The sequence below is a fragment of the Protomyctophum parallelum genome, assembly GCF_964188405.1.
Source record: "Protomyctophum parallelum genome assembly, chromosome: 7".
Lineage (NCBI taxonomy): Eukaryota > Metazoa > Chordata > Actinopteri > Myctophiformes > Myctophidae > Protomyctophum > Protomyctophum parallelum.
In genome coordinates this window covers 42,151,717-42,164,806 of record NC_139705.1, presented here as the reverse complement: position 1 = coordinate 42,164,806, position 13,090 = coordinate 42,151,717, and the positions used below count along the sequence as shown (strand labels likewise).

At 43.6% G+C, this 13,090-nt stretch overlaps 1 protein-coding gene across 3 annotated transcripts in view; it reads right to left on the bottom strand.

Annotated features, from left to right (window-relative positions):
* Positions 1-13,090, bottom strand: part of LOC310862237 (IQ motif and SEC7 domain-containing protein 1-like) — a gene marked incomplete at its 3' end in the record, with an annotated part of 207,144 nt that overhangs the window by 84,029 nt on the left and 110,025 nt on the right. The window lies entirely within an intron of this gene.

Genomic DNA, 13,090 nt, shown 5'->3' with positions numbered 1-13,090 from the left:
TTTCCAATGAGGCAGGAGACCGCAGCTCCCGGTCCTCCCTCTCTTCCTCTGGATTCTGAAGCTTCTAGCTTCTATCTGTCCCTTTCATATGACTCTATCCTTCCTTTTCTCCCTCTCTCCCTCTCTCTCTCTCTCTCCCTCTCTCTCCCCCTTCCTCTCTCTCTCTCTTGTACCACTGCTGCGTGCCTGCCTGCCTGCCATCCACACAGGACCTCCCAGAAATGTGCCGATTCCAGGTTGCTGGGCAACACTACTACGGTGCTACAGAAGCTTCAAATGGAAGCCTCGCAAGCGGAGCCTGTGATTGGCCCCCGGCCGTCCGATTGTGGGGAGGGGAGAGAGAGAGAGAGAGAGACTGCAGTGTTGTATGACCACATGCGTTTACACACACGCTGTGTTTAGGATAAACACGGCGTGTTGTGTAAATGTCTCGTCAAATAATGATGACTCGAGGGGAAAATGTGGCGTATCTGAGCTGTCAAGACGGTCAAGGTCAAGAGAACGTTCTGAATAAACAACTTTATTATTACATCACAGGTTTACAGGTGTGAAGACGTGGGTGAAATCTGTTGTTGTGGGAAGCTCCATCGTTTGCCTTGTTTTCAGAAAGAGAAAATAAGAGAAGAGAGAGTGTGTGTGTGTGTGTGTGCCGAAAGACGTATAATAATTTATAAATGTTTTACCCCATTTGTTCTACCAGTAGAGTCGTTAATTAACCCATAAAGACCTGAGGCTGATTTTACAAATGTCTTGTATATCCTAACAGGAAAAACGTATGTGTGCTCAAACTTTTTCATGTCAAGGACCCCCAAAATGATATGAATTTCGCCTTCCATCTCAAAATATTTAGTTCCAGGAACCCTCAGAAGTAAAGATTTTAGTTCAAAATGTTTGATTTCAAAACTATTATATTCAAAGATTTGCACACATTTTCAAAATGGCAGATCTACAACAAGCTCAAGTGTTTCTTGTATATCTAAAATCTGAAATCTAAAATGGCACGGGTGCTTTCCCGGTTTTAACGGGTTAATTCCTCCCACTGCTTGCCGCTGCTATTGTACTCTATACTGGCTCACCTGTCAGTGAGGAGGCAACGCCTCCGTCGTACTCCTCCTGAAGAAGGAACAAAGACTGAACCTTCCCCGCCCAGCTTCCCTCCCCCTGAACACCGAGTATGTTCGTATAGATAGATAGAAAGTGGGCAGGCCAGTGGATTCTAACCCCTAGACACTGCCGTGGTGGGCATCCGGTACTTTACCTCATCAGGCTCTGCAACACCAGCGAGCACCCTGGCCCACTTCCCACCCTGGGTCGGGAAGTGATTGTCATCACACCGCTGAAGTGCCCTTGAGCAAGGCACTGAACCCCCAACTGCTCCAGTGGAGCTGCTTAGTGGCCAACAGTATAAGACTGCGGTTGTACTGGTCAGCCCCCAGGTTTTTATGTGTGTGTGTGTGTGTGTGTCTATGTGCAGGGCGTTGCTGAAAATGAGCAATTGTGCTCAGCTACTACCCTGGGTAAATAAAGGATAAAAAATAAAGTAATTTATACTCGCTTGCCGTCAAGATTCAATGTTTTTGTCAACGACAAGTTGCAATAATGAGCCATTCATAACAAGCACCATAAGCACAACTCGTTGTTGAAGGGCAGAAACCTCCACTTTTTTTCTTAAATGAATGCCCTACTTGATTACTACATATTGTTACTACAGTGTCACACAAAAGTATCAAAAGTGTGTTGAGCTTTTAGATCTGCTACTAATTTTGAAATTAATCCTGAAAAGTAACTGGTTTTGGTCATGAGCATAAAGTCATTACATTATATATGTTATTATCATATCTGCCCTGTGCACCATTTGTTCATGAAGCCTTAAAAGCCAAACAGAAACGTAATTTTTATTCGTAGCGTTCCAACGGTCAACGACAGAAACACAGTTTCTCGCAGTTAATCGTAATTGTTTAAGCGACAGTAAAATCGTCAGATCAAATGTAATTATCGTGACAGCCCTATAAACACATGGACTGTGCATGTGCCGTCTTCATTCCATTCGGCGTGATTCCCAAACAGATTGAAATGCTACAGTGTGGATACAGCAGGAAATGGTATAGGAAAGATGAAAGTGAATCTATATTCATGAGTTGAGATTTAACGGCTAGATCAAACAGGTGTATATCAAACACCTATCAAGTTGACGAGTTCACCTGTCACTTGTCAGGGTTCGGCCCCGCAAGCAACCAAGAAATAAACGGCTCATATTTGCGATGCCTCCGCCGGGGACATGCAGCAATATAGGTTGTCATAATGTGTCCATCTGTATACTGTATGTATGCCTGTCACAATTATTACATGATGGTCTAATCTAATAGCTGTTATTTTAGATAATCGCAGATATATATCTTTTAATCGTTTCCATGTTGAAAAATGTTTATACATTTTCAAATACAAAAAACTAATATGTAAGTAATTTCTTTCTCAGAGCAATTGTTGATTTTTGATAAGTTGAATGGAAATGCACATCTCTCTCTCTCTCTCTCTCTCTCGGTTGAACTCTCACTGTCATAATATTATGGTTCATTTTTACTGTAAATATGTACTAGACAGTATATAAACAGTATAAATATAAGATATTTGATTAGACTGTACCAAACTCACTCACAATTTTAAACGACACACAACAAAGGTTGAATATAAATTTAAATCCCTGTTCTGCTTTTGCTCCGTGTAATTTTTCTCCATTCCAAGGACATCAGGGCTTACCTGAGTGTGTTTAATGGGTTCTATCTAAAGCCTGACTTAAGCCCCGCCGGTAGAGCGTGACCAATAAAATGAACCGAAAATGCTTCAAGGAATATTTCACGTCAAACTATTTAATGTGGTGCTGCGTCATTCATACAGGGTTGATGCATTTATTCGCAGTGGAAGAAAAAAACAATCGACCTTGTTTCGAAAAATAATTACCTTGCTTTATCGTGCACGTTATTTTCATGGTCTGTGTGGATGTCCTCGTTACCCAGACATCAGTTTAAATCAAATCATTGGCATGAAATAAATGCTCCGTGTGTTAAGAACCTGTACACCAGGGCAGGGTTCGCAGAGGTACTATAAGCCTGGGCGGCTGCCAAATCTGTGTGTGATAGGATTTTTTTTTCTTCTTTTTTTTTACATTAACCACTTTAATCCCGATTCTGAGGAGAATTTAAACCAAAAATAGCAGATCTACAAGGTCACAACGCCTCATGGCGCAAGGCGCTGGGAGCTTGTAGATCGGCTATATTTGGCAAGGAGAGTGAAAGGTCAAGTTTTGACGGTTTAGGTTAAATGTCTGAAAAACATGAGTCCAACACAATTGTATACAGTATGTATAAAATTCTCAGCTCTCTAAGGGGAATTTGGGATGAAAAACATTGAAGGCCGCTGTATACAGCACAAACAAATCAGAGTACTAGCTATAGAGGGTATGCGTGTGACTTCATCATCATACCCGGAAGCTATGCGGGAACGCCTACTGAGTGGCAACAAACTACTTTGTGGCCTTGACAGCCCATACATCCAAACAGAAAAGTCCTATTTGATTGCATTAAATCACTTTAAACAAAGTATAAATTCACTTTGTCAGTCACTTTATGCATGCGCATACAGTACACTCTATACCACAATGTAGGAGAAATACTCCAGTAAAAGTCCTGTATCTAAAATGTTCAGTACAACACTTGAGTAAATGTACATATAACTGTAGGTACTCCCCCCACTGCCAGACTGTGTTTATCCCCTATAGTATATGTTTATGTGGCAATGTTCCGACTCAGCAGCCCCACGGAGAGGGACATGAAAACATTCAACAGGCTATACAATACAGTATGTATAGTATCAGAAACCTCTTCTCTCCATAGTCTAACCCAGGAGTTCTCAACCTGTCAGTGTGTGATCTTTGAGTCGCCGAACAATTTGGTCCGTTTCCTACATACAAAAAATAGAGTAAAAAAATTAAAAACAATTTCCATACATTTAATACAAGCTGAAGCACAAATTGTGCTTAGAGACCCAGAAGGTCTTGGTCACGGCACTCGCACCGTGCAGTTACAGCCAGCGTTGCCAGATTGTGTGAGATATAATTAAGAAGCGAGTAGGCCACATAAGCACCCTAAAATCTATATCTATAAGTAAATAAGTCATATCCATATATATACAGTATATAGGCTATTTTAAAATCGCGGATCAACAAGCTCAGATGCAATGCTTTGTGAGCTTGTAGATCTGCTATTTTTATATATATAAAATGAGAAATATTTGGAACACAAATCTGGTACGGGGCTCCCTGACACAAAACATTTTCATAAGAGGATTAGGGATAAATGCATATTAATTTGCGGGTCCATGACATGAATATGGAAGCAAGACCAAAATAAGCAACTAAGCAATTTCAGTGAAAGCCTTAAAGACACCAGTATAGAGCCCTGAGGGGCTCCGGTCACCCATATGGGGTTTAAGCGTAGAGAAATACAAGGATAGAAGCCGAACCGGAGCGTTAGCCCCGCCCCCACGCTATTCATTTCAATAGAAGTTGCTCAGTGGCGTTTTGAAGCACCCAAAAGAACCCTCTACTTCCGCATTTGACCACCAAATGTTGGTGGCCGAGTGCTTCAACATTGGAGAGCCTCACTGGGGGCGTGGGTTGAAGTGGTTAAGCAATAGGGATGCTCCATGCTGGGTGCAGCTTTCCTTCTGATGGGGCGGATGCTCTAGGGACACAAACACTGCTCTGTGTGTGTGTGTGTGTGTGTGTGTGTGTGTGTGTGTGTGTGTGTGTGTGTGTGTGTGTGTGTCTCAGTGCCACCCGGCCCCAGCAGCCATGAGAAATGGAAGCAGAGGGGCCTCTCATCAATATTCAACATCCATCAGGGTGCAAACACACACCAAACAAAACAACAGCACACAAAAAAGACACGCAACACAAATATACAAGAAAGAAAAAGTACACAAATATGACATGAACGCATGCACGCGCTCACACACGCACAGTCGCACACACACACACACACACACACACACACACACACACACACACACACACACACACACACACACACACACACACACACACACACACACACACACACACACACACATTTTTAAGTCAAGTCATCAACCTCTTTAGGCTGGCCATTTCCACCATGTTGTACCCATTTTAAACACTAATCCTATAGGTGCGCCGGATATAGCAGATCTACAACTGCGATGCTGGCTTGTGCGATGTAGATCTGCTATTTCCGGTGCATGACACCGATGTGGAACTACATGTAAATCAGATATAACTCAAGTCTCAATCTGTTTTTTCACTTTTTTTTAATAATAATATATTTAATGTATATTTAAAGTTTAGGTTTTCACATGAAGGTGTGTCATATAGGCTACAAATAAAGTAGAACAAACCAGAAAGGTATAAATTAAAAGCAACTCAGTCTCAATCTTAATCCAAACCCTAAAAGGAATCTTTTTCTAATGTCTTAACCATAAAGACAACCATTTCTCAAATTCTACTATATCGTCTGTCGGCTGGAAATCACAGCATGTCCAAAACTGTTACTTTTCAGGATTCAAATTGTAAAATAGCAGATCCACAAGATCAAAAACTCATCACATCGTGCCGCATTTCAAACTTGTGGATACTTTAGTGTGATGTTGTGGTATTGATCAAGTGGGACATTAATTTACAAACAAACATTAAAAGTTAAATGGAGATAAGATTCGATCAGAGATTTCTGTCCGACAGCAACGATATTGTGGTAGCAGCATTTAGCCTCACACACACGCACGCACCCACGCACGCACACACGCACGCACGCACGCACGCACGCACGCACGCACGCACGCACGCACACACACACACACACACACACACACACACACACACACACACACACAGCTAACTTGGCCTACCCTTCATGAACTATGTCACACACACCTCCTGACACAATGTGAGTTTCCTTCGCTTCCCAGGACGGCCTCAACACGACGACACAAAAGCCACACTGGTCTATTGTAAGGAAACCATTGTGAGAGGCGGGGAGCCGGGGACAGTAGAGGAATTAATTAATGGACATCAGCCGCCTGTCACAGAGCCGGGTCTGGGCTGACTTAAACAGACCGTAGAGCACACACTGATGAGGCCTTTGTCTCTACGCTCTTTATCTTAAATTTGCCTGCATGAAAAATGGCTTCCGCCGAACTCTAATTTAACACTTGTCAGCGCTCAACAAGTGTGCTTCTGTCTCTAATGTTTCACCGGTGAACTTACAATGAAGAAACGAAGGAAACCGCAGTGAGGAACTAAGAAATGAGCTGACAGCAGGAGTTAGTATTCAAATGAACATTAAACAAACCCCCCGAAAACTTCCACGTCTCAAAAGGTCGATAATGAATTTGTTGAAAACTTCAGCTCTTCAGCAACAGTCTCTCGAGACAAGACTGTGGGCTCACACAAGTTTTCAAATGCTTCTTCTGCCTAAACAGTCTACTGGTGCAATAGAAGCGCTGAAAATTGCAGTCGCAGTAAATAAATCCTAGTGTAAAACCTAGTGTGAACGGAAATAAATAATAAACAGATGACAGCATCCGATCGCAGCTTCCATGAAGCATAGTGACTCAACCGGTTTCCAGTTCGAACCCGGGCTCCCCCAGACTTAGTGTCGAAGTGTCCTTGAGCAAGACTTCAGTGTATGAATGTGTGTGAATGGGTGAATGTAATGCACAATCTATATGTAAAGCGCCTTGGATAAAGGCACTATATAAATGCACCATTTACCATTTTGTAGAAGGTTGTGGAATAGTCTGGAGTGAGAGACTACTTCAGGGACGGGAAGCTACTGCACATACAGGTGTTATAAGCCAGAGGTCCAAATGTGCATTTATAAACTTGTTTTTGTTACCACCACGGTCTAATCATATCTGGTGCGTTATCCTAACTGTTAAACATTAAAAAAACATAAAAAACAGTGCAACATGAAAAACACAAAAACAGTGCGACCCTTTCATGTTGGAATTGGCAATTAGTAAATGAAGTATGTTTTCTGGTTATCCATTATGTTTCATGCATGCAGCTTGGCATGCATGCATGCATGCATGCATGCATGCATGCATGCAGCTTGGCCATGCCAAACGGAGGAGCAGCGATAGAATCCCCTCTAATTGAGGTGAATTTGGCCGATGGTACAGAAAGAGTGTGTGTGGATTTGTGTGAGAAGAAACACTGCGTGGAACATGGAGAGGAGCGACGGCGGGGAGGAAAAGCAATTATTTAAGTAATAGCGCACATGAAGCACAGATGGCTCTGATACATACATTATAGGCTGTGTGTTTTCACTGGATAAAGAGCTTGGTACTGTATGATTGCCTGTGGATATTACTTAATGAGTCAAACATGATGTTAAGTGTTATTTGTATTATATGCCATTAAAGATAATGCTACCCTCAGACTATACACTTGAGACAACAAGTAGAGCCACTAGAGAAAAACACATACAATAATGGCTCCTTTGCCTTGGGTGAACTGCATTCAGTGTCACATCAGAAATATCCACTTGATTGTCATACGCTATATTATATGTGGGTGTACCACGTGCTGCTTGCATTTCTGTCTAATAAAGTATTCAATCAATCAAATTGCTTTATTTAGAAAACGAGATATGGAGATGGACATACAAAGCAGGTCTCCAGTTGCAACTGAACCGGTGACTTACTACTATGATTACAGTGGTTGAGGCACTGTACATCTGACCAGCAACCGGCCACGCCTCTTGACCATCAGTCTCGATGGGGTTCGAGCATGTTGCAGGAAACACAGGTCCCACTGCATGACTGTATAAGTTAAGGTCAAATGACCAGTGGTGACAACGAGACGGCTGCGTTAATGTGTGCCCGTGTGTTCCAGGAGGCCTGTTGGGAGTACTGAGACATGGGGGGAACATCCCCATTACCCTGAATCAATACCAATCTGCAATGTCCTGCAAATGGACCGCCTCTCTAAAAGGGCACACAATGATATCAGCCGAGCCATCAATCAGAATTGACCAGCTCATACAGAGAGGCCCGGTGACAAGCTCGCATGGGCTCTCAGTTCATGCTACGCGAATCGTCCGCCCTCTGATGAAGCGCACATTTTCTGCAGTAAAAAAAAGAGGCTACAAGCCTTGTAGGCTGTAGCCCAAAAGATTAATTTATGACCTGACAAAAGGTTGTGCTGGAAAGATTCCCTGGTCAGCATTGTGAGGAAGGGCTGGGAGTGCCGGTGTCTAGGATAGCTGGTGGTGGTACTGTACAGAGTCTAACATTTTGTGTAGCATTATACCAGTAAACCATTGGTTCTCAAACATTTCATGTCAAGAACCACCACTTCGATAAGTATTTGACCGCAGATTCCCCTCTGAAAGGTCTTCATGCCAAAGACCCACATTTCTTGCATACGTTTTTTAAGAAGCTTGTAGATTGGTTATTTCCATATCGTCATGCTGTATTAAATCATGTTGCTGGTGGGGACCCACTGTAACCCCCTAGGAAAGGACCCATTGGCGGTCCCCAGACCTTATTTTGAGAACCACTGCCCTATACACCAGTGGTTCACAAACTTTTTTGTGTCAAGGACCCCAAAATGAACATTTATTAGGCCACGGACCCCCCATTTGAAAACATATGCCAGTGACACGGCATTTTTACGGCTCTATCAGTGATTCCGAAACACATTAATTTCATGGACCCCCAGTTTCACATGCATTATGCCACAGACACCTGATTGAATGGCATTTCTATCTCTGGGACCCCAATTTATATTGTAAAATCACTGTTAATTTAACTCTGAGAGCTGGGAACCACTGCCCTATACACCACACATACAATGTCAAGAAGAGGCGCTGCAGTGTATGGCATAACAGTGAGCAGGGGTGGGAGAGAATCACAGCACTGCAACGGGCGATATACAGGAGAATGACGAGATAATGTACAGTCTGGTCACAGCCGTGTTTGGATATACAGGGTAAAAAAGATAATTTTATCTCTAGGCACGATGCATTTAGACTCACGTTGTATCTTGTTGCTATCGGGTAGAAACCTCAAATTTCAAAAATATTACCTTTCAGGAATAAAACATCTGTTTTTGCAAAAGCAAAAGCATAGCATACATATCTACAAGGTCAAAACAGTAACACGCCGCTTCTCTTTTCGTTTCGAGCTTGCAGATCTGCTACTTTTGATGCTTTTGTGCGACGCTGTAGTATGATCAAGTAGAAAGAAATGGGATAAGAGGTTTCTGCCCGACAGCAACGATATACAATCTCTAATGATAAGAGGATTTCATCAGCAATACAGAAGAAAGCAGGGGAAAAGCAGATGACAGCCTGTGTGTGTGTGTGTGTGTGTGTGTGTGTGTGTGTGTGTGTGTGTGTGTGTGTGTTTATGTGAGAGAATATCTTAGAATAGTGCACCCCCTGGTGGCAGAGTGGAGACACTCCCATGGTTTCAAAGCACAGAGAGAGAGAGAGAGAGAGAGAGAGAGAGAGAGAGAGCCATCAAACCAAAATCACATTAATTTTGCCTTTCCATATCTGTATTAGGGGAGCACCCAAGTCAAATTGAATGGATAAAGAACATAATGTATTATGCTGCATCCCTCATGGACAGGGTAAATCCTTGATAAAAAAACAATGTCTCACATCTATTCAGTTCCTTCACTATATCTGCATTGCTAAATTGAGACTACTGTGCATGAATACAAAATTGAAATGTTACATTATAAACCACTGTTACAGTATTGCTTTATAAAAGCAAAGGCTCAAGCAAGGCTCAAATGTCTGCATATTTGTCTCACTAACATAGCATGCCAGGCAGGGTCGCCCACTGGCCTAGCGGTCCAGGCGCATGCCACATACAGTAGGCCCTGGCATGACAGCGTGTCGCGTGTTCAAGTCCCGTTCATGACGACCTTTGCTGCATGTCTCTCCCATTCTCTCTTTATTTACAATGCCAGGCAATTCAAATCCTGGACAATAATGTCCTGGACAAGAAAAAGGGCGTTGCATGAGGAAGATCATAAGAACACTGAACCAAGAATCATACTATGACTGGAAAACGGTCACGCACAGCACCAGTAAGACACATATCTCACAAACATGGCGGTTTACAATGAAGGGCAGATGTGTATCAAAATATAATAGCATACCCTGAAAACGCTGTGGAGACACAATATTACATGAAGCAGTAGCTCAGATCACAGTACAGATGTTCAGCCCTCTGCCTACAGGCAGCTGTGCAGAAGATAGGTGGAGAAGCAGAAAGACGGGGTACAGAACTGATATAGAGAGAGAGTGATACTAATCTGAGAGAGAGAGAGAGAGAGAGAGAGAGAGAGAGAGAGACACACAGACAGATATGCTGCTATTTGTGTCAAAACCTCTGCACCAAACTACCCCTGTAGCCTGAAATTCTTCATCAGCCTTTTAATTGTACAACATTAGTCCGTTTTGACTTTGCAAATGTATGTTTTCTCATGCTAATAAAGCTCCTTTGTGACAGACAGACAGACAGACAGACAGACGAGATATGAATTCATCTGTGGTGGGTTGACGTGGATTCCACACTTCTGTCTGCTATCTTGAAGGCATTTCATATCCTGAGGGCCGGGAGAGTGATGGACAGCACAGCGCGTTCCCGGTCGAAGTGGGCAACACTTAAAGACTCCACCACGCACTGCATGCCCAACTACAGTAACACGGCAGGCTCGATTTAATTAAAGATCACACACTACATTATCACAGGAATGGGCATTAATTAATGTATGTCCTCTCTTTTTGAGACGTTTATGTTTCTTTTTCAGGGTATGGTATGTTATGTACAGTATGACAGTATGTGTACTGGCTGGGTCTTGTCAGCACACCATGCCATGCGTAGCATGATGAGTCACCTTCGTAAATCCCTGATAGGATTAGCTTGTTTTCTATCATAATCCTATAAGCAGTCACAGAAATTCCAGTCATGAAAGTGAAGCAAACGTACATGCAGTGCATGACTCAGCGAGTGGGCTCCCTCTGTATAGGACAGAGCCATGAAGCAAGCGCTGCAAAAGTTGAAACGCACCTTCTTGTGAAGCAGACAGCTGAGAATCACAGGTATATAAATACTGTTTATCTATTTATGTATTTATTTATTTAGCCTGTACACGAGAACACACATGCCTCACACTGCTACCTTGAAAAGCTTGTTATTATGTAACAGTGTTTCTCAGACATAAACACATATCCTCCTCATAATAACTGTACCTTTATAGCCAAAGGAAGGAACAAAATGTTCCGGAGTAGACGCGTTCCTTTTGTGTGGCGCCCGCAACTCCACAACTGCGCCCTGCTCAGCCATTTTAGTCCGCACACGCTGCTGTTGGCAACGGCCGAGGCCTTATTATGGGCTGTTTCAAGCCAAGGATGCATAAACACTAGCTTCTCTGCCCAGCCTGGAGGAAGAGTGCAACTCACTACAGCTCCCAGTGGTCTTGGTAATCCAGCTGCTAGCTCTTCCAGTGCAACCCCTGGCCAGGTTGCGCTGCCTGGAAGAGAGCCAGCGGCGTGCCAGGCAGCGAGTGCCAGCTGCCGAGGCCGCGGTGTGCCAGCACACCGACCTCGCTGCCAGATGAGCTCAGCTTCATAGTCCGTTGTTTTTGTGTTGTTGCACTTGGTGATGCCGTGACACATGCTACCGTTGTTGGAGTCAAGCTACGATAAGCTGGCCTACGCAATGCCTGTACCAACACCAATGTCCATCTTGTCTAATCTGTCACGCAATGGTTCTCAATGTGGGGCGGTCCGGGATCCCCCAGGGCTTCTTTGACTGTATAAGGGCCGATTCATACTCCTATTTTACCGCTGTTTCGGCGCTGTAGTACCGAAATGATTTTGGCTCGTCAGACATTTTCAGTAGCACCGAAGAGCCGACTTTAGGACGGTACCCGCCCCCCCCCGAACCTCAAATGATGTCACATTGTAGGCCCTACAGCACCGAACCGACTTTTATTCGGCTCTAAAATAGGAGTACTGTATAAATCGGCCCTAAGGATTTGTACAGTCTCAAGAGTTAAATTAACACTGAGGATTTTATAACATAATATTGGGGTCAAGAGATTAAAAAAATAAAAATAAAAGGTTTGAGAAACACTGCTTTAGAGCCGAGGTTACCTAGTCAGCTCTACTCTGGGCTGTTCTGCTCAGTCCTGCTAATCAGAAACACGAGAAAGAAGAGTACAGTAGAACTCAAGGGTTTGTGTGAATATTCTGCTATCTGTCACAGGCAGGCATCAAATAATGATCAGTAACGCCACATGGCACTAGCCTAATGAACACACACACGAGTGCTAGCGCGTGTATTCCTGCCTACTGTATGGTGTAGCCCTTCCGTCCTATGCCAGGGCGTAGTGCACCGTAGCTGCAAGCACAGAGAAAGAGCGTCCAGATTGCTGTGAAGACGTACAGGCCTGTTTGTGACCACTGGTTCTCAACATGGGGTGTTGGGGGATACCTACTGGGCCACTGAGGGTGTCCCAGGGGATCCCCGGCTAAATTAGCTACTAATATATAGGATCACAATTGGTTTAATCACTTTAACCCTGTTCATACTTCAAAAATAGCTGATCTATGAGCCCGAAGAACTTTAACTTTTTGAATCATTTTTACACAAATCCCATCCGGGGGTCCCTGGCACAAACTATTTTATAGTGGGATCTACAGCCTTGCCATGAACATGTTTGAGAACCACTTCGGTAGCTTACATTACAGCATAAGATTTCAGCTTCAGCCAATATGAGGCTATAGCGACTTGTAATATTTCAGCTACAGTACACTTCCCCTTCCCTTCCCAATCCACTGAAGCAATGTGAAATGACAGCATGCTCTGTGGCTGCCCATGCCCCGGCAGGGCATGTATGCTAACCTGGCAACGCCATGTTATGCTAGTATGTAGTCAGTGTCAGTGTGCAATAGCAGCACGTATCCCACAGTTCCTGGCTAGCAGCCTGTGTGTGGGGATACCGTATGCCGGCCTGGCTATAATACAGTACTAA